This window comes from Siphateles boraxobius, unplaced genomic scaffold, assembly GCF_051911475.1.
Source record: "Siphateles boraxobius isolate OS27281-9 unplaced genomic scaffold, OSU_SipBor_1 68, whole genome shotgun sequence".
NCBI classification, from domain to species: domain Eukaryota; kingdom Metazoa; phylum Chordata; class Actinopteri; order Cypriniformes; family Leuciscidae; genus Siphateles; species Siphateles boraxobius.
Window position 1 is genome coordinate 1,727,501 of NW_027509195.1, and position 20,835 is coordinate 1,748,335.

At 38.8% G+C, this 20,835-nt stretch overlaps 1 protein-coding gene, 2 long non-coding RNA genes and 3 other non-coding genes across 10 annotated transcripts in view; 4 read left to right on the forward strand and 2 right to left on the reverse strand.

Annotated features, from left to right (window-relative positions):
- The window catches only part of LOC143722670 (uncharacterized), a 191,817-nt gene that overhangs the window by 45,044 nt on the left and 125,938 nt on the right, over positions 1–20,835 (forward strand). The gene's annotated exons all lie outside the window — the stretch shown is intronic.
- LOC143723062 (5S ribosomal RNA) lies at positions 161–279 on the forward strand. The gene has a single exon (XR_013197029.1). It is a non-coding gene; the product is annotated as a 5S ribosomal RNA (ribosomal RNA).
- LOC143723063 (5S ribosomal RNA) lies at positions 450–568 on the forward strand. Its single transcript, XR_013197030.1, has one exon. It is a non-coding gene; the product is annotated as a 5S ribosomal RNA (ribosomal RNA).
- LOC143723064 (5S ribosomal RNA) lies at positions 744–862 on the forward strand. Its single transcript, XR_013197031.1, has one exon. It is a non-coding gene; the product is annotated as a 5S ribosomal RNA (ribosomal RNA).
- On the reverse strand, positions 7,586–10,018 carry LOC143722673 (uncharacterized). Of its 4 annotated transcripts, none has more exons than XR_013196963.1 (3): positions 9,929–10,018; positions 9,436–9,573; positions 7,586–7,605 (listed from the first exon to the last, which is right to left on the reverse strand). It is a non-coding gene; the product is annotated as an uncharacterized LOC143722673 (long non-coding RNA). The 4 variants fall into 4 exon arrangements; XR_013196965.1 differs by lacking the exon at positions 7,586–7,605 and adding an exon at positions 8,542–8,563; XR_013196962.1 differs by lacking the exon at positions 7,586–7,605 and adding an exon at positions 8,583–8,768.
- Positions 12,796–13,783, reverse strand: LOC143722674 (uncharacterized). The gene is made up of 3 exons (XR_013196966.1): positions 13,640–13,783; positions 13,436–13,545; positions 12,796–12,973 (listed from the first exon to the last, which is right to left on the reverse strand). It is a non-coding gene; the product is annotated as an uncharacterized LOC143722674 (long non-coding RNA).

Below are 20,835 nucleotides of genomic sequence, written 5' to 3' on the forward strand. Positions count from 1 at the left end.
TAAACAAAAAAAGAGTCCCTGAGCTTCTTCAGAAAGCCTTTAAAAGTCTCTGAGATTCTTCAGAGAGCATGAAAGAGTTTGAGTTTTTTCAAAAGTTCTTCTTAGTTTTCTTCATTAATGGTCTAACCTTTTAAATAGCCCAATTTTGGCAGCAGTTTTCGCTTACGGCCATACCACCTTGGTCACGCCCGATCTCGTCTGATCTCGGAAGCTAAGCAGGGTCGGGCCTGGTTAGTACTTGGATGGGAGACCGCCTGGGAATACCAGGTGCTGTAAGCTTTTTTGATTTAAAAAAAAAAAAGAGTCCCTGAGCTTCTTCAGAAAGCCTTTAAAAGTCTCTGAGATTCTTCAGAGAGCATGAAAGAGTTTGAGTTTTTTCAAAAGTTCTTCTTAGTTTTCTTCATTAATGGTCTAACCTTTTAAATAGCCCAATTTTGGCAGCAGTTTTCGCTTACGGCCATACCACCTTGGTCACGCCCGATCTCGTCTGATCTCGGAAGCTAAGCAGGGTCGGGCCTGGTTAGTACTTGGATGGGAGACCGCCTGGGAATACCAGGTGCTGTAAGCTTTTTTGATTTAAAAAAAAAAAAAAAAAGAGTCCCTGTGCTTCTTCAGAAAGCCTTTAAAAGTCTTTGAGATTCTTGAGAGAGCATGAAAGAGTTTGAGTTTTTTCAAAAGTTCTTCTTAGTTTTCTTCATTAATGGTCTAACCTTTTAAATAGCCCAATTTTGGCAGCAGTTTTCGCTTACGGCCATACCACCTTGGTCACGCCCGATCTCGTCTGATCTCGGAAGCTAAGCAGGGTCGGGCCTGGTTAGTACTTGGATGGGAGACCGCCTGGGAATACCAGGTGCTGTAAGCTTTTTTGATTTAAACAAAAAAAGAGTCCCTGAGCTTCTTCAGAAAGCCTTTAAAAGTCTCTGAGATTCTTCAGAGAGCATGAAAGAGTTTGAGTTTTTTCAAAAGTTCTTCTTAGTTTTCTTCATTAATGGTCTAACCTTTTAAATAGCCCAATTTTGGCAGCAGTCTCTATGAGCCAAATTACTAGAGAGAAGAGCAGCACCATCCCAGGAGGGATGAATACCATCTCTTTTCAACAGGTCAGGTTTGCCCCAAAAACTTTTCCAATTGTCTATGAATTCTATATTATTTTGCGGACACCACTTAGACAGCCAGCCATTGAGTGATGACAATCTGCGAACTATCTCATCACTCCTTCGAACAGGAAGGGGGCCAAAGTAAATTACAGTGCCTGACATCGTACTTGCGAGTTCAAACACCTCTTTAATATTAATTTTGGTGATCTCCGACTGGCGGAGTCGAACATCATTAGTGCCGACGTGAATAACAATCTTAGAGAATTTACGATTAGCATTAGCCAGCACTTTTAAATTTGCTTTGATGTCAGGCGCTCTGGCTCCCGGCAAACATGTGACTATGTTGGCTGGTGTCCCTATTTTCACGTTGCGTGTAATCGAATCGCCAATTACCAGGGCACAATCAACAGAATTCTCAGTGGGTGTTTCACTGAGTGGGGCAAATCGATTTGTTGTGGTAATCGGAACGGAAGAGTGGTTTTTTGATCCGTGACTAGAGTGATCCCTCACTGTCACCCATCTTCCTGGCTGCACAGGCAATAATTCAGCCGGAACTGAATCATGTAAAGAGTTCACTATGCTAGGCGCATCCAAAGTAGAATCTAAAGCTCTAGCACACTTACTATCCTCAATTAAAGTTTGGATGTGTGTTTCTAATTCTGAAATCTTCTCCGTCAGCCTGACTGTTTCCTTGCATTTATCACATATAAACCCTATATTGCCGACGGGGAAGGCTATGCTAAACATGTAACATGAAGTGCAGGTGACAATAACAGGACAAGACATTACTCACCGTGTTTGTTGACTGATTCCTACTCACCTGGGCTTTTTATGAACTCAGAGGCGCGGGCGCGCGAGAGAAAAATAAATAAATAACTGAGCGCACGGGTGGCGCGTTAACAGGCTAGCGAGTTACTAGCGTGTTGTTCCAACAATAACGGAAGCTAGCGATGTCAGGTTATTCTGAGATGTTGTCTAAGCTGTATTTAGTAGTATAAACAACTAGAAATGGTAGTAAATGATGGTTCAAAACAGAAAGAAATACAAAGCTAATACGAGGCTTAGACGGAGCTTACAGCCTCGAAGCAAACAAAACACAGCAGGCAGCTAGGCAGACAGGAGCAATCGATCAGGATCAGCATAAAGATAAAGATCTTCCTATACTCCTATCTACCTTTGTAAAAATGTCGTTAATCATAATGTTAAACAGAATTGGACTGCTTACACTTCCTTGGGGTGTTCCATTTTCTATTGTGTATATCTGAGAAAAAATATTCCTTACTCTTACTTGTATAGTTCTGTTAAACAGGAAACCCCTGATCCAGTTATACATTCTTCCTTTAATCTCCATTTTTTCTAACTTAATTAAAAGTCCCTCTTTCCACATCATGTCATATGCCTTTTCGACATCAAAAAATACCCCAACTAAAACTTCCTTATTTACCTGAGCCTTTCTTATTTCAGATTCCAGACACAATACTGAGTCCATTGTATTACGTCCTTTCCTAAATCCACTTTGATAAGGTGATAAGATATCATCCCTTTCAATTACATATACTGATCTACTCATAACCATACGTTCCATTATTTTGCATGAATTGGAGGTTAAAGCTATAGGTCTATAGTTATTTGGCTGTGTATTATCCTTGCCTGGTTTTGGAATTGGCACTATGACCCCATGCTTCCATTCATTTGTTAACTTTCCTGACTCCCAAACCATATTAAAAAGCCTCAAAATTGACTATAACTCTGCATTCACATCGCCGCCGGCGAGAGCGTCAAAGTGGCCAGAAGTCATTCATTCTCAATGAGAGCCGGCGGCGAGCTCCGGCGATAGCTGCGCGGCGCGTCTTGGACGGTGAGAGCGGTGAGGAGAGTAGAAGTCAGGTCAACTTTATGGTAATAAGCAATGACGCGGTTGGGCGGCAACCAATCGGAATATAGAGGTGCTCCGTTTCAGAGGAGTCCAGAGAACGCAGTCCTGTAAACTTTGGTTCCGACCACATTAGTTCCCAAGCAAAATTGAAGAGGTTGATCATTTGAATTTGATAAGGCGCGCAACACTAGTATTTATAGGCAATATTTTCACGCTAGAATGCTTGTTTTTCAGCGGGAATGCAAATTATAATAGCACTTAACCATGAACACAAAAGCCACACCACACAAATGGCTTTTAATTTGTTTATTTCGTTAGCAAACATTTCACTATAATTGTTACGTTTTTTCCATCGATCAATTTTCTGCCAAAATAACGATCGACATGCTTGTTTGCTTTGTGGCCCCTTTAAATACAGTTGTAAAAAAGACCACGCGTTCGATCTACGTCAGAGCATCAGAGCGTCCACGAATCTTTCCACGGCGTCGCTGGCAGGGCGGCGAGAGCGAATTTTGCCGTTTTGCATGTCGACATTTCTCTTTGCCAAACACCCCAGCATCTGTATTCACATCACAACTGGGATACTCTCATTGGAAAAAGGCAATGTACAAAGATGGTGGATTTAAAGTACATGAAAAGTCAGAGGGTCATGTCAATGCCATGTTTGCATGGGGTGAGCACAAGAAGGCAGTACTAACAGATTCTTCCATACGTGATGCCCTTAATGAAGCATACAACAAGTCCAAGAGAATAGAAAATATATTAAAACAGTGGCTGAAGTACTTCTTTTGACGGCAACACAAAACATTGGACAACTTGGGCACCGTGAGACAGAAGAGGCAGATAACAGAGAAAACTTTTTAGAAATTTTGGAAATGATTGCAAAGCATGACCCAGTAGTAGAAAAAAAAATGAAGGGAAAGCAGAATGCCAAGTACACAAGCAGTGTAATACAAAATGAAATCCTAGAATGCTTGGCAAATGGTCCGTGAGGAGATAATTCAGGAAGTGAAGGAAAGTGAAGTGTTCTCTGTGATTGCTGATGAAACCAAAGACCTGAAAAAGAAGGAGCAGCTCTCACTGGTACTTAGGTACTACTACAATGGGGCAGTGCACGAAAGTTTTCTTGACGTTCAACAAGCCACACGATTAGATGCAGAAGGACTCAAGGACAAAATCATCCACTGTTTGGACAGATATGGACTTGAGTATAGATCCAATCTTGTTGGACAAGGTTATGACGGAGCATCGGTAATGAGTGGAAAACACTCTGGAGTGGCAGCCAGAATAAAGTCTGACGCAAAACATGCAGTTTATGTACACTGTAACGCACATTGCCTGAACTTGGTACTCATTGATACCGTGAAGGCAGTCACAGAGGCTGATTGCTTTTTTGCCGTACTGCAGAAGCTTTGTGTATATCTCTGGGTCCTATGTCCACCAGAAGTGGCTGGATGTGCAAAAGGAAATGTATGAAGGTCAGCCGAGGGAGTTGCAGAAGCTCAGTGACACGAGATGGGCATGTAGATACTTGGCCTGCAGGAATCTAATGGACTGATTACCTGCTGTACTTCGTGTTCTGCATGACATTGCTACAGAAAATAGTGGGGAAAGATCTGTAGATGCTCGAGGTTTGCTGACTCAGCTAGACCTAAGCTTTGTCAGTCTTCTTGCAACCTTTCGAAGGCTCCTTGGGGATGCAAAGGTGCTGTCTGACACCCTCCAATCTCCTTCACTTGACCTTGTCATGGCAGTGGATTTAGTAAGTGCACTCAAAGACTCATTTCAGGAGTACAGAGGTGAAGCATTTGTTGACAATCTGTGGAAAAGTATTGTAGACACTGCCACAAAGTGCAATATAGCCATTGAAAATGCAGAGAAAAAGAGGTCTCAAAAAGTTAATTCCAGATTTGGTGGGTCTGTCATAACCTCTACTTTGGGTCAGCGCAAATGTAACGATGGTGACAAGGATTCCTTTCGGAAGACAATCTTCTACCCCATTGTGGACACCATACTTGGAGAGTTAGACAGTCGCTTCTCTAAAGACAATTGTGAAATAATGAGAGGAATACAAGCTTTGGACCCCAAAAGCACATGTTTCCTTCAAGAGGAAGGGAGAAATTTATGAAAGTGACTCTGAAGATCTCAGTCATGAACTTCACCAGACAAAGAGGCTTTTGCAAAGGAAACAGCAAAGTGGAATGCCAAACTTGCCCAGTATTGTTGAACTTGCAGTGTTCCTTGAACCTCATAAGGATGTTTTTCACGAGCTTTTTCGTCTGTGCAAGATAGCCATAGCCCTCCCGGTGAGCAGTGCAGCATGTGAGCGCAGCTTCTCAGCTCTTAAACTCATCAAGACCCATTTGCGCAAAACAATGACAGATGACAGACTGAGCAACCTGGGTGTTCTCAGCATTGAGTCTAGAAGAGCCAAGGCACTTGACATGGACAGATTTATTAAAATTTTTGCTACCAATCACCAAAACAGGAGAATTCATCTGATGTAAGATGGATGAATTTGTTTAATGGTCTTGTTTTTTTTTGTAGTTAAAGGGCTTGTTTAGTTTGTTACAACTGTTTATGTACAATTATAATAAGTTATATTTGGTCTGGTATAAGTCTTAACTGTTTGATTTAAATAAATTTAATGTATGCTGAATCAAAGCCAACGTTTCAATTTATATCTTCATCGGGGCCTTGGACATGAATACTGTCTGGGTTGAAAATCACATTTTGCACATTTTCATAAATGACAAGGCATCCTATATTCTATTGGATGAGTTAAGAGTAGTTGAATTTTGCTATCTAACTTGTGAAGAGACAAGGACTTTAATCCATTACAGAGAAATAGCTCTTAGAAAATGTGTACCCTATCCTGAACATAATTACTGATTAAAAATAGACATGTTAAAATAACCAGAGATACTTGAGGACTGTGATAGGTGGAAATTGAATAAAAAAATGACTTCATCATGATATATATATGTATTTTTAACAGCATAGACACCTTTATGTGACAGTTACGAGACAGGAAATCCTGGGAGGGGATGTGACATACAGCAAAGGATCGGGGTCCGGGATTAGAACCACGGTCGGCTGCGTACGTGTATACGCATTAAACTTCGCTATGCGATGGCCACCCCACACTAGCTCTGTGTCCCATCTTAGCCACCCCAGTAAAAATGTCCTGGATACGCCACTGACACACACACACATTCAAAAGTTTTGGGAGCGGTAAGTTTTGTAATCATTCTAATGCTAATTTGATGTTAAAAAACATTACTTATCAATCTTGAAAACTGTTGTGTATGATTTATTTATTTTAATTGATGAATAGAAAGTTAAATTTATTTGAAATATAATCTTTTGTAACATTACAAATGTCTTTACTGTAACTTTTGAATATTTTAATGCATCCTTGCTGAATACAAGTAGTGATTTATTTTATTTACTCACCTTCAAGTTGTTCTACACTTGTTCTTCTGTTTAACAAGAATGTTGGTAGCCATTGACTTTAACACGGCTTACATTTTTCACAGTGTAATTTGAGATGAAATTACATTTCACTGCTGTGATGTCAGACCTATTTTAGTGATATTGTAATCACTAGTAGGCTAATATACTACACATATACTAATTTATCATTAGTAATAAATCTTAACTATATTAACATTGTATTCCCATTTAGCTACATTAAAAGTACTGTTCATGCAAAAGTAAAGTTTCTAGAGAGCAGTTTAAAAATAGAAATGACTCAATCACATCTGTTGGCTTAGATAATAACATACAAAAACACCTGTCATTTCTAGGTTAGGTGTACAAAACAAGGACACATTTTTGAACTGAATTGCAAATAAACGATTTATTTACAATATGCAAGGGAACTAACATATTTAAGGGAAAAATATGTTTACAATAAACAAATAAATAAATAAAAAATACGATTTACAAAAAAATTGTGCTGGGCAATAAATTAATCGCATCCAAAATAATGTGTGCACTGTGTATAATTATTTTGTCTATATAAATACACACACATGCATATATTTAAGAAAAGTGTTATTTAAAAAATATTAATATTTACCAGTATATAATATAAATTATGTATAAACATAAATACAAGGTCTGAACTGAATTGCACACAAATTATTTATTTACAATATGCAAGGGAACCAACATATTTAAGGGAAAAATATGTTTACAAGAAATAAATAAAAAAATAAAATATATGATTTACAAAAAAATTGTGAATGGGAGTAGAATTCAAGGGATGCGAGGGGCCAAAAAGTAGGAAAAGCACTCGGGGAAAGAAGAGTACAAATATTAGCATAACGCATTTTGCTTGAGTTTGTGGCACACAAACTTCCTCATTTCCACTGCATGGCGTTGTGTCAGTTGGCTGGGACTGATACCTCTGGTCAGGGCAAAAGCATTCTGGACAGATAAATTTAAAATATTGAATGCCACATAAAAGGAGTCATTTATGTTTTTTTTTTTTTAAATTCTTACAAAAAGAAAAGCTCTGACTGTAATGCCTTACCAGTAGTACAAAGGCTCCACAATTGTTTCCATCTTTTTGTGATGCAGAGCAGAGACCACCATTTCTCCAGAAACCTCACAGCCATATACTTCCTGAGTAAATAAGTGGAATACATTCAATTATTTACTAGGTAAAAATGAGTATTTCTAATGTGGCCTAGTTCAACTTAAAGGGGACCTATTATGCCCCTTTTTAGGAGATGTTAAATAAGTCTCTGATGTCCCCAGTTGTAAATGAAGTTTTAGCTCAAATAGTTTTTTTTGCAAAAAATGTAGTTTGCCGTTTCTGTGTTTATCCCTTTAAAACTTTCAAGAAAAGGGCGGGGCTTCAAGAGTTCGTACTCCTCAGTCAGGAGGACGCACTGCAAATACCAGAAACTCTCAGTAGCGGTGTTCAGTTTGAGTTGGACAACCCTCCTCAGACTCAACGCTCAGTTTGAGCCAGTTTAAGGACTTAAATTTCATTTAAGTTTTTTTCAATGAAAAATTGGTAATGTGAAATCAGTCATACAAAGGGTATCGAACCAGAGACTACCTGTAGGAGGTGGTCTGAGTTTGGTAGCAATGGAACTGTGGCGTGATTCACGGAAATGTGAAAGCAATTCAGGTGCACACTTGTTCAGGAAGTAAAGTAACTGGAAGTGACGACGTCAAAACACATGATCATGATACTGGCGATGATTTTCCCTGGATTTGAGCGAGGGTGAGCGAGCACAGTGTGTGCAATCAGAGTGGCAAATTAATGTCTTGTAATTAGCCATCTTTATAAAAGAGTCTGTTTGCAAGTAGCAGAAAGCTGCCTTCACACAACCTATAGAGCCACGTGTCATTCACTCTGCTGTGAATAATAGCGCCAAAATAATAAAAAAAGTATAAATTGCACTTCTGTTTTCCATCATGCATTTTGATGATGCGCTATACGTGGGGCGTGCTGGGAACACTCACACTTGAACCTCAACAAACGTGCCCAATATGAAGATCAATAGTATGGCCAATAAGCAAGAAGAACTTAGTTCTGTTGGAGTGAAAATATGTACAGTATGACACTACACTATGATTTAAAAAAAACATGTACAGTAACATTACTCAATTTGTAAAAATCCTTTATCGTACCTCCAAATTTCAACATATGTGACATTGTTTCCTAACAATGAGTCTAGTACTGATACTTCCATATTTGGAACATCTGCTACCAGAAGTATCCAGTGATTGCCCCTCACATGGATTGGAATCCACTTCATTCGGGAGAACGCCATCTTGGAACGAATTTTAAAACGGTTAGATCCATTCCCATATTTGTATTGTGTGGCAGAAATCATCAATCAAAAGCTGGGTCACCATTCATAGCCATCTCAGAACAGGCACCATGCAACCATTTTATAAAAGCAATACGGTACTCAAGTCTAGTGCTCTATTGTGAATATGTCAAGGCTGAAGGATGTTGTTAGGCGCGAAGAGTTCACAATATAGCACAGCCTCGTGTATCTTATTGCTTACAGACATCAAGAAAAAAAAACTGTGAAATGGTTGCAATTCAAAGTAGGTACTACCTGTGTTAAAGGGATATTTCCCCTAAAAAATGAAAAATCTGTCATCTTTACTCACCCTTATGTTGTTTCAAACCTGTATAAATTTCTTTCTTCTGCTAAACACAAAATATATTTTGAAGAATGTTGATAACCAGACAGTTGATGGTAGCCTTTGACTTCCATAGTAGAAAAAAAAAAAAGTCACTGACTGCCGTCAGTAGATATCAACATTATAAAAAATATCATCTTTTGTGTTGAACATAAAGAAAGATACTCAAACAGGTTTGGAACAACATAAGGGTGAGTAAATTACAATTTTCATTTTTGTGTGAATTATCCCTTTAACATGAGTTAAACATGTAAATATTGTAAGATTTACACTAGTCATAATCACCTTTTCAAACATCCAGGCATCAAATCTGTCACGTTCCCAGAGCACAGGCATGTATGTAGAAATATTGAAACAGCGGTAGCCAGTGTTGGCTTCGATGTTGTTTTCGAGCGTCAACGTGTCCAAATATGCATTTATCACCTGTGACAAAAAGTAAAGAAACTTAGTTTTGAAGATTTCAACCTTATTCGTTCCTTTTGACCTATCATGATACTTAATTCTACCTTATCATTTTAACCAGTGATGATGTTTCAGAGATTCAAAATCACTGCTCTCTAACACCTGTCCACAGACGGACAATCTAACTCCACTGTCTACCTCAATCTCATGCTTGCAGCTCTGCCAGAAGTGTCTCAGCCTCTGTCAAATAGTATTTATTAAATATACCATATTTTAAACTTCAAAATTGTAATTGTAAATTGCAATAACACACCTGAACAATTTACATCAATATAGTTGCAGTATATTAAATGTATAACTTTAACATACTACTCACCTGGCAAATCTATTGCAGCAAAGTCTGTCAACAAGTTCTCCTCCAAAAAAACAGACTGGTCCCCTGTGTCACGTACAACATAAAAACAAATATATATATAAAAAAGGTTGCATTGAATGATGCATGATAACATGGAGGCAGACAGTCCTTCCCATAGTAACCTTACCACTGTTTCTTTTCTCAATTCTACTTTTTTTGCCTTTCACCTTTCCTTTTCTTTTCCGGGCTGGAAGTACACGCAGTTTCAGCTTGTCATCTTGCTTACTTAGAAGAGGTAGTGAGTCTTGTTTTGGGACAAAGAATTTCATCTTTCCTGTAATTTCATGAATGACTGCAGTTGCATTTAGCAACAACTCATGATCCACACATATGTATGATAGATCCTGGAGATTTTTTTATTTCTCTCGCAGGACACAATGTGCAGTGGAAACTCCATTTGCCTCTGTGTCTGTCTTTGTACACTGAAGGGTCATGACAGTCTATGGCAACAGGATGTTCAGTATTGTCCTCGTCATTACATGTCGGTGTGGTGCCCACGAGGCTATTGGCGCAGACTGTATCGTCCTTGTCAATCACTTCTTTCACCTTCAAATTTTTCTGACTTGACACAACATCTGTGTCAAGAGTGACATATGGACCGCTGATGTAATCTGGACACAATGAGGACCATGAGCTGTCAGTGTGTTTGAAAATAGCAAAAAAATGCTTGCAGGGTAAAAAAGTGGACTTAAAAGATCTGCATTCACATGACGGAAAACGGTCTTTGTCTCTGAGATCCACCGAGTACCATTCACATGATTGCTCACTCTGGACTTTATAAAGCCCCTTACTCTGCTATTGAACTTGTTGGGAGGTATAACAACAAGCTGCCTCTAGGTTTTTCAGGCAATGTTGCACAAAGGTTCTTGGACGGTCCCAGAGGAACTCAGGAACATTAGCACTGTAGACCTTGTGTTCACTGCTGTACATGTAATTAAGTTTAGCATATGAGAGGAGCTGCTCAGGGATGAACTCAGTAACTATTATATCAACCAAAGATGATACTGTTTTAGTACTCGAAATCTTCAGGTAAAAGCTCTTCAATGAGTTGTTCATTGCTTCAGTGCCATTGTTTGTGGTTACAGACACATTAAATCCATGTGGAGAAAATCCTCTGCACCACCTCTGGAAATAAGAAAAAAGTAATTTAACACAAAGTTAAAAAAAAAAACTTTTTGATCTCCCTTTACTGTCAATGTACATAAATGCATTACAATTAATTTTAAACAATGAAACAAACCATCAAAAAAAAAAAAAATTCTCAAGCTGGCACTGTTGTAACACCTACCTCTTTAATATTGAGCCATCTTTCCTCAACATAGTTTCGAACTTCTGTATTACTCTTATACAAGACACTGTCCCTGAGCTTACATATTGCTGCCTCACATGTTTCTCTATCATGTGCAGAAGCTACACTACGAAGGAGGCCAAGAAGTTCACTGCGATCTTGATCAGATAGATGGTTCTTGCCTGCAACAGGTGCATTACAATGCCTAATTAGTAATTACTTCAAAATGTTACAACTATTACTATTTAACACACATGTAATTTCTAGTTTTGTCAAGTTCAATAAACTAACATTACTTTTTTTCATATTATTTCTCTAATAATAAACATACATTTGTAGGCAAAGTTCCTCAACATATAGCAGCTGAAATTATAGGGAAAAAACTTAACGATTATGACAAATATAATTGTTTATCATTTCCCTTAATATTTTGTATAATATCAATTACTGCAATGTTAATTAAAATACATATTTTGTGTGGGACAATTACATATAATTCTTAATGTAGACACATTTGAAATGAGCTGAGATTTGATTTATCTGAATTATTGCAGTGTTTCAGAAACAGCGAACCCTAACTGTGACATCTGCACTTAGCCGCACGGAAAACAAAATTATTACTCATATTAAATTGTCTGAGTTAAATGAAAAAAATAACTGAGTTATGATACTGATTTGATCGTAGAGAAAAAAGGTTTAATAAGACAACTGTAAAAAAAACAAAAAACATGTAGGGCTAGACATTCCTGGTCCATCACCACATACATTTTGAGAGAGAGAGAGAATACTGCTTACTTTCCCTTGTCCAGCGAATCCAGGCTTGCTCTCGATGGAAAGAACACAGGTATTTGTGAGTATTTGGGAAGACCAATTGAAGTGCCTGGTATTCTTGTTCACAATAATCAGTCATGAAATAATTTGGATTCCAGGCATCATTCCATTTTTTAATTAAAGACAAGGCCTCAGAGATCGCTATGGTGGACTCATTTTCACAAATGAACTCTGCAACAGGTTTGTAGCCAACATTTGTCCTGATAACAACTAAAAAAAGTGGCAAGGCATATTTTGTTGTTCTGTATGTGGCATCCAGGAGAACCATGTCTCCATACCGTTTAAGAAGTCTCTGCTGTTCTTGGGACTGATGTACAAACAAAAATGTGTTCTGCATGGTGGACTCTTCTTCACTTTTCACACCATCACCATCTTGGGATTTATCATCTATGATTTGGGCCTCTGAGCATTTCCTGAAGTAAAAATGTGCAGTAGGGTCATCTTCTTTCCATTTATTCAGCTTTATTTCCAAATTAAGCTGATCAAGACCAGAGTACCTTCCTGCTACTAAAGCCAAATGCACATGGTTTTGAATGGTATGGCTAGTTGGAAAGTAGCACTGATCATGTGACTTTGGGAGGACACAATCCGAAACTGAGAGTTCAGTGTTCACAAACTGCCGAAGCACTTTTTTAAGGAAAGGCACAGATGTAATTCCCAATGACACATACTCTAGAATTTTTTTCTTCACAAGAGGGTGGATATTTCTTGTGTATCGACTTTCTGCCGAAATCTTGTGGTGTTGGTGAGCTGTCTCAAATGGTAAGAGGATGTGAATTATGTCAGATGACTCTGCTTCATTTTTCTGTAGAGCTGCTTTCAGATTGTCCATGACGACTTGTTTTCTCACTTTTAAAGCTCCTTTCTCAATGCTGAATTTGTCGAATCTGGAAAAAATTGATATTTGCTTTGTAAGAATATAATTGATTGAAAGAGTTGCTAAACAAACAAAAAATCCTAATGGTTTGATGTATTTTATAAGAGAATATTCTCTGTAAACCCACTTGGAAATTATATTTATTCAAAAAAAAATGCTACATAAATAAATTGTAGGGCTGCCCTGACTAAAGATATTTGTAGTCAACTAGTAGTTATTCATTTAAGTCATTAGTCAACTTAGCCTCTTCCTGTTGAATAACCTTTGTTTGTAAATTTGTTGGCAAAATAAATTTGAATTTAATGCATTTCTTTTCAGGTTATACATTAAAACCATCAGTAGGTTCAAAAAAATTGTTACCTTAATACAGAATATGTATTTTTTTGTGTTTTAAATTTTTTCTAGACAAATCCAATTTGGCTATTGAAATATAAGTTTCCCAACACGAATGTACAGAAGCAATGTAGCTTACCTTCTAATATACCTAATAAACAGTTTGGCTGTGCAGCCAACTTTTTTGGTCGTTTGAATATACATTCTCTTCGTTTTGCCGGAATATATATGCTCAGCCTCTGAAAAGAGCTGAAATATATGCAAAAGTGTTAACAGAAAAGTATGCTTTTGAAAATTGTACATTAGTTACCCTAAATGAAAAAAGAAATCCCCTGAATCTTACCTCCTGAGTTTTGCAATTCTTTCGTGGATTTCCATGCTGACAGCAATGAATTACTCTGTTTGTGACAGCAAGAGCTACATCCTCAGAAAAATCTTCCACCTACCAAACCAGACGATGCAGCCCCTTTTCTTTCTTTCTTTTATCATCAGACCCTTCAAATAAAAGCAAGCACTTAAAGACAAGAAATTGTAATAATAATCTTCAGTTCTCTAAAAGCAACCAAAACATCTCTTATTCTCATTCTTACCAAGCAACGAAAGACGTCAGAGTTTCTCTCTTGTGGCATTCTAGCACAGTGTTGAGGTCAGCTTCGTTGGTGATGAAGCCAGACACATGGGTTTTTGAAATGTTCAGGACATTAAAACAATCAGGGAGCCATTCTGTGGCAAAAGATTTAGTAAGGTAATCTGTAAATAAGAACTAGGGAGAACATGGTGCATTTTGAAGAAACTTTTGAACTTGAAATAGCATATTCTATGGTAATTCTTACCTGGAGAAATTATGGTCTGGTTTGCCATAATGCACGCAAAACAGAAGGCCTAAGAAACATAACAATGTGATAACAGATTCTTACCATAGTATAGCCTAAAGTTATATTATATGTGCTCTTTAATTGAGTCTTCAATAGTAGCATATTCCTAGCATAGTTTAAAACATTATTCCCAATAATCAATATGTAATAACGTTTCAGTCTACAATTATTCAAAACGGCAGAATCTTACAACGACTAAAACACCAATAAACATTTGATGAGACATTTGATCAAAAAGTGAATATTTAAACAAACCGTTAAAGTATTAATAAAGTAAAGCATTAAAGTAGTAAAGTCATTCCATCATTGGCAGTTAAGTTAATATTAATGTTATGTCAGTAAAGTTACACTCAGTCGTTTCCCGGTATTCCCGGAGCAAACAAAGTAAACTGCGCATGCTCCATGACCTTGCGAACAAACCACGCCCCCGTGTTGTCGTCAGACTCGAAACCCCAAGTATTTAGTGCCAGCCATTCTCGTCAGTGCAGCAATGGTGGATGTGTACAACTCTCAACTCGCTGTGAACTCGATCAGGGCGGTTCTATGTTAGAACGGCCGTGTCTGTCAACACTCATGGGCGGGGCCTGTGGCTTTGGTGATATCACTAAAGCCGCATTCTGAAAGCAGGTCGTTGGGAGACACTGCTTATGATTTATGGGGATTTAAAAAAACGGAGTGGATGGATTTGTATCACTGCTGGGTAGTTGTGTACACACACTGCCATCACACATTTATGTCCAAACACCATGCAAAAGTGAATTTTGCATAATAGGTCCCCTTTAATTCTTTTTTTTTTTTACACTTTTTTTGATACTAGTTTTTTTTTTTTAAGAGCGATTTGGTTTTGAGCTCTATTTTTGTAATGCTATGAAAACCTTGATTGCAGGAGGAAATAGCTCAGTGAAATTAGGACATGGTACAACCCAGAGATTTCTTTTAGGAAGAGGAATTCGGCAGGCCTGTCCAGTCTCGGTATATCTCTTTCTTATTGTAGTGCAGGCCTTCTGTCATTTTATCAAGGATAGTAAGCCAGCAGAAATTTATATTTCGGGTAGAAGTCAACTAGCTGATGACACAACCTTATTTTTAAAACCAGTGGCGGTCTTAACATAGAGGCATAGGAAGGCGGCTGCTTGGGGCCCCCTAACAGCGGTCGTAGTAGGGGGGCCCCCAACCAACCTAAAAAAAATATATATATATAGAAAAGAAAAAACATGAAAAAGCTTCTTATCATCATGAACGCTTCAAAAGCATAGTAAATGTTATTAATATTCTTAAGAAATACGTTGAAATGTTGAAGTAGTAGTTAGGGGTGTGACGGTTATTATATAACCGTGAGACCGACGGTTATAGTTGAACACAGTCATTAGAACTCTATAACCAGCAAAACCGTGTTATTAAAATATTTTTTACAAAAAAATTTTATCATAGAGAATGTTTAAATACTAATATCAGCTTACGAGGGAAACGGAGGCAGAGTTAGTGGTGGTGCTACTGCTGGAGATGATTCGGGAGAAATCTCTGCCCCTTTACTGATCAGAGCGCGTGCTGACACGGAGTATAGCCTTGTTTATACTCGACGCGTCCGTTTCTTTTGCTGTCTATGGTCTGCACAAGCGCGAAGGTGCACGTGGCAAAAATGACGCGTTGGGTGCGCAAGACCGGCAAGACCCCATTTCGCATTGCTGTGTGCACAGCTTTTTATAGTAACAGCACGCGCGGCGCCCTATCCGAGGATGAACGACTTCAAGCCGAATCTGCCCGAGCATGTTGGCTATGTCTCACCGCACCTGCACCCAGTTTGCGCGCCTAAATTTCAGTTCATTGTAAAAAAAAATTTGTTAAGGTTTTGTTTACTGTGAGTGATTTATTTAAAACAAAGCACGTTCATTGTAAAGTTTTTTTTTTTGTTAAGGATTTGTTTTCTGTGTGTGATTAATTTAATGGAAAATACATTCACTTCTAGTTGTCTTGCTGTTCATTTTAAATAAACATAGAGCAAGTAGATCAGTGTCTGCTCCTTTATTCAAACTAAGTTGTCCTACAATAACAGACACCCCCCCCCCCCCCCAGTTGGTATCTGTGCAGCTGTGCCTGTACTATAACAAAACAAAAACAAAACAGTACAGATTATAAGATAATAATACAGATGACCATTCATTGTTAAACAACTGATAAAATAAAAAGCGTAATTAATTTACCCATTACTATCTGACCGTTGTGATCCAACTGCAGCTGAACATCTTTGCCCACTACTTTCTGGATACTGGCTATAGTTTTGTTATTGCATTTTGTGTTGTGGTGATGCAGTATGTTCCGATTCATTAAGATGTGCTCAGAGGGTGTGAGGGTATTCAAAAAATAATTGTTCTTCCTCATGTCTGAAAACAATTGCTCAACAAACTGGCTGTTAACCCAGCCAGCCAGTTCTGGGACAAGTCCAATCCTCCGAAGGGCGTCTCTAGCATCCTTTGTATTCCTCTCATGGAAAACGTCATATAGGGCGTAGTGATCAGCTGTCCCAGTGATTGGGTGGCAGTTTGCATCTGTATCTGAATTCTTTGTTTTGAGCCATGGTAAACTGACCTTTAGCTTTCCCTCACTAGCCAGATTGAGATTGTCTGTGGTTGCTTCAGCCAGCCGCCCCTCATGTGGTCTAAATGGCAATATTTCAGGCTCCCTCAAGTTGGTGTGTGTTGCCAGTCCCCTTGCAAAGTCATATATGGCAATGTTTGGGAAGTGCTTCCAGCTAAGCAAAATGTCAGCATAGTCGCTAGGACTCTCTGCTCTTAAATTATATATGATTGAGTATACCACTGCACACGGGCACATAACAACTGCCCAACCACCTATGGAAAACACATAATTGATTTAACAATAATGTACATAAACAATATTTAGCTACGGATGAATTTATTATTCAGTATGGCCCTTGATTAAGATTCTGTGGCAAATGCTAACCTGTAATGTATGTCTGTCTTCAAATATTCATTATGAGCTACAGACATTACATTCTCCTGGCAGAAGGGCTTTATAACACTGTAGATGCAACTACAGATCTAACTGCTCAGCTCAGTGAAAGATGCCTCTTACCTGAAGCTCCCCAGACCTTCTCAAAAATCTTGTCGTAAGATGACCTGTTCTTCATTTCATCCCGCAGTCTTAGGATGAGGTAGCCTGGGTTTCCCCATACTGCCTTACCGCAGCGCGATTCAATTCACGCTGAAAGGCAGTCTGGATACCATGGGCAGATTTTTCGCCTCATTTAGGGAACCAATCACAGAACGGGGAGGGAGCAGCTAGACGATGATGACATCTAAGCGACACAGGGAAACAGTTTGTTTATATCGATTTAACATGGCTGAAGACGCAAAGCTACTCTTTGATGCAGCCTTAGAACAATGTCTAAGTAGTTTAGAATGCAAGTTCATTGTTTACAAAAAAGATCTTTCCCATCGTCTTCTTCCTTGTCTAATTTCTGTCGCTCTACAACGTCATCTGGTATAATCGAAACGATTGGCTATGAGCTACGTACAGGCATATTTGATAGACATTCTTAGCACCCAATAAACTGCGACGGGCATTCTGAAACCACGCCTCAAATACAAGAAATTGCGCATGTGGTTCCCAGACCCAATTCTCAACGAGATTGGGTCTGGCGTTAGCCAGGCTAAGGATGAGGTCCATTTTTGAGCCTTTAGAGTCCAGGCCACATTGCTTGCACAGATTTCGAACCATGTCCACCTATTATTTTACAATATTTAAATAATACTTAGCTTAATTCAAACACAGTGAATTAAATAATTAGTGTAACCAGCCATTACCTTGAGATTAATTAGTGCATCTTGAAGCCTCTCCTCATTTGGAGATCTGCCATTTCAGTAGCCTGTCTTGGTGAATGAAAATGTTCATGTTCTTTGTTAAAAACTGTGTCAGCCCTTCTAGTTTTTGGTCCAATCCAAGGAGCCCATTTGGTATAACTTGGAGCAACCACAAACGGGTTCTTTCGGCCACCTTGAAAAAAAAAAAAAAAAAATTAAATACAGGAACATGGGGCGGACATGTTAGTGACTGCCTTGTGTGAACCCACACTCAAATTTATTTTCAATTAAGAATGTTGCCTTAGTTAACAATTATGATTAAGACGAAACAGTAGTAGTAACATGCAAAGTCTATATCACAATACTATTACTGCAATATTGTGGGGAACAGACAAGACCTATACTTTAAGTAAACTTACAAGCAAGTAATCCACTGCAAATAATTTCAGACATCACAGAGTTCCAAAATTGTTTGGTATCGACAGTGCCATCAAAGTGTGCTGGTGGAGCCTCCATTTCACTTACTGCAGATTTAGGCATGGTATTAAAAAATATTGTAACTTTTCTTTCATTCATCAAAAGCTGTTTGTTCTGTTGCTTACCAGGCATATTGAATACACCCTTTCTGTGAAGGTCCATGACCACCACTGGTGGATAGTATCCACATTTGTAACAAGAAAATAAATAGTTGTGGGAGGTCATGGCTTCAAAGTGCATGTAGGCGTGGAGTATTGTGGCTTTTTTAGGGAAGGTCTTATTTTCTGTTTGCTCAAGGACTTCAATTGCTCGGCTTACAGAATGGTGAGTCTAAGAAAGTGTAAAACATAGTAAGGCACATATTCAAAAAATAAAAACAGTAAAACACTAAATGTGTTCTTACCTGAATTGATGTACGTAGTACAATACACAAATGAAGGGTAATGAGCATATGGTCATTGAAATTGTGAATTCCATCACTCCATTCTTGATATCTGTACATCAGCCCACAGTCAGGACATGCCCTGCAGTATGTAGAAAAGCCTAAAAAACAAAAGGAAAAGAAAAGCATTAGTTAAATTGGTATGGCTAAGATGGTATGGATTATATATATATATATATATATATATATATATATATATATATATATATATATATATATATATACAGTATATATATATTTTGACATGTCTCACCTTCTACAAACACAAGTACAACAAGTTTGGCATGTGCTGTTATGAGCATTGGCTCAGTAAGTTGCCCGGCACACTCCACGCATGATGTTTCTTTTGGTATCAACTACCTTGGAAGATCTTGAAAAGATTTGGAACCAGTGACCAATTGTTGGGGTAGTTGGGCAGGAAGACCTTTTTTTTGCATTAAATAGTGAACCATCCTTTGAAGGCCTGCATCAACAGGAGGATATGCTTGTCCCCCATCTCCACCTGGCGTTGCTTTGCATACAGAATCTGTCTCTTGATTATTCACAACTGCATCTGGCCTTATATCACTCTCGGCAGTCATGAACAGATGTCGGTCAGTACCAAAAAGATGCCATTTTGCAATTGATTTATGAAGACATGACTGTCTTGGTTTGGCACATGGACAGTGCCAAGACTTCTTTTTTGAATCATATGCAGCTATTACCCTGCCCAGTCTGTTGTGGTATGACACTTTTGGCTCATATATTGAAATTAACTTTTTGGATGGAGGCCCTCCAACAGTCACCTCAACAGAAAGTGGAATACCTGCATCAGTAGATGCCTTTTGCTGGTTTAAGCAACTCTGCTTCCTTGCATCCCCAAAAAACCTACAAGCAACCATTTCTGTCAGTGCCTCCTCATCTAAAATGATGGGTGTAGTTTCTGAGCGGTTACAGAAGAGCAATGACTTGAGATGATTGCACTCATAAGGTAGAATTCCACTCCTCACTGCAAATTCAGCATTTGCATTGCATTCGTCCAATTCACAGGTTATTTTCTGGCTTGCACCCCATGTTTTTTTTTGAACGTGTATAGGAGAGCATGGTTTAAAAAACGACTTATCAACAGCAAAGATACCATTTTTGGCATCAATGCATTGGCATAATAGGTGCCGCTTTGCTGTAATATCTGCTACCCTTTGCCTGTGTCTTCGGTTCATATGAACCAGGAAGTTCCTTTTATTTACTTTAATGCCACAGTGTGTGCAAGTCACCCTGACTTGCTGCCGGACACGTAATCTTTTTGTTGACAATGATGCTGGGGATGGAGGTGGTGCTGCTGATGCTGGTGATGGAGGTGGTGCTGCTTATGCTGGTGATGGAGGTGGTGCTGCTTATTCTGGTGATGGAGGTGGTGCTGCTGATGCTGGGGATGGAGGTGGTGCTGCTGATGCTGGTGATGGAGGTGGTGCTGCTTATGCTGGTGATGGAGGTGGTGCTGCTGATGCTGGGGATGGAGGTGGTGCTGCTGATGCTGGTGATGGAGGTGGTGCTGGTGATGCTGGTGATGGAGGTGGTGCTGCTGATGCTGGGGATGGAGGTGGTGCTGCTGATGAAGCTGTTGATGCTGAGGATGGAGGCTGTCCAGATGCCAATTTTTTACACATTTTTAAATGTGTAATAAGACTATCGCGTCTGATAAAGGTTGATGAACAGTAACAGCAGTGAAAATGTGGTGATTGCCTGCACTTCAAACCACACTTGATGATGATAAAATCTAAAACGTAGAAAGAATAAATTAGCACAATTGTCTTTTTTACATGTTAAAAGGTGCAGTGTGTGATTTTTAGCGACATCTAGCGGTTCGGCTGCGAGTTGCACTGAGGGCTCAGCCCACTGCTCACCCCTCCCTTTTGTAGGGTATGGACCAATCAGACACATACTA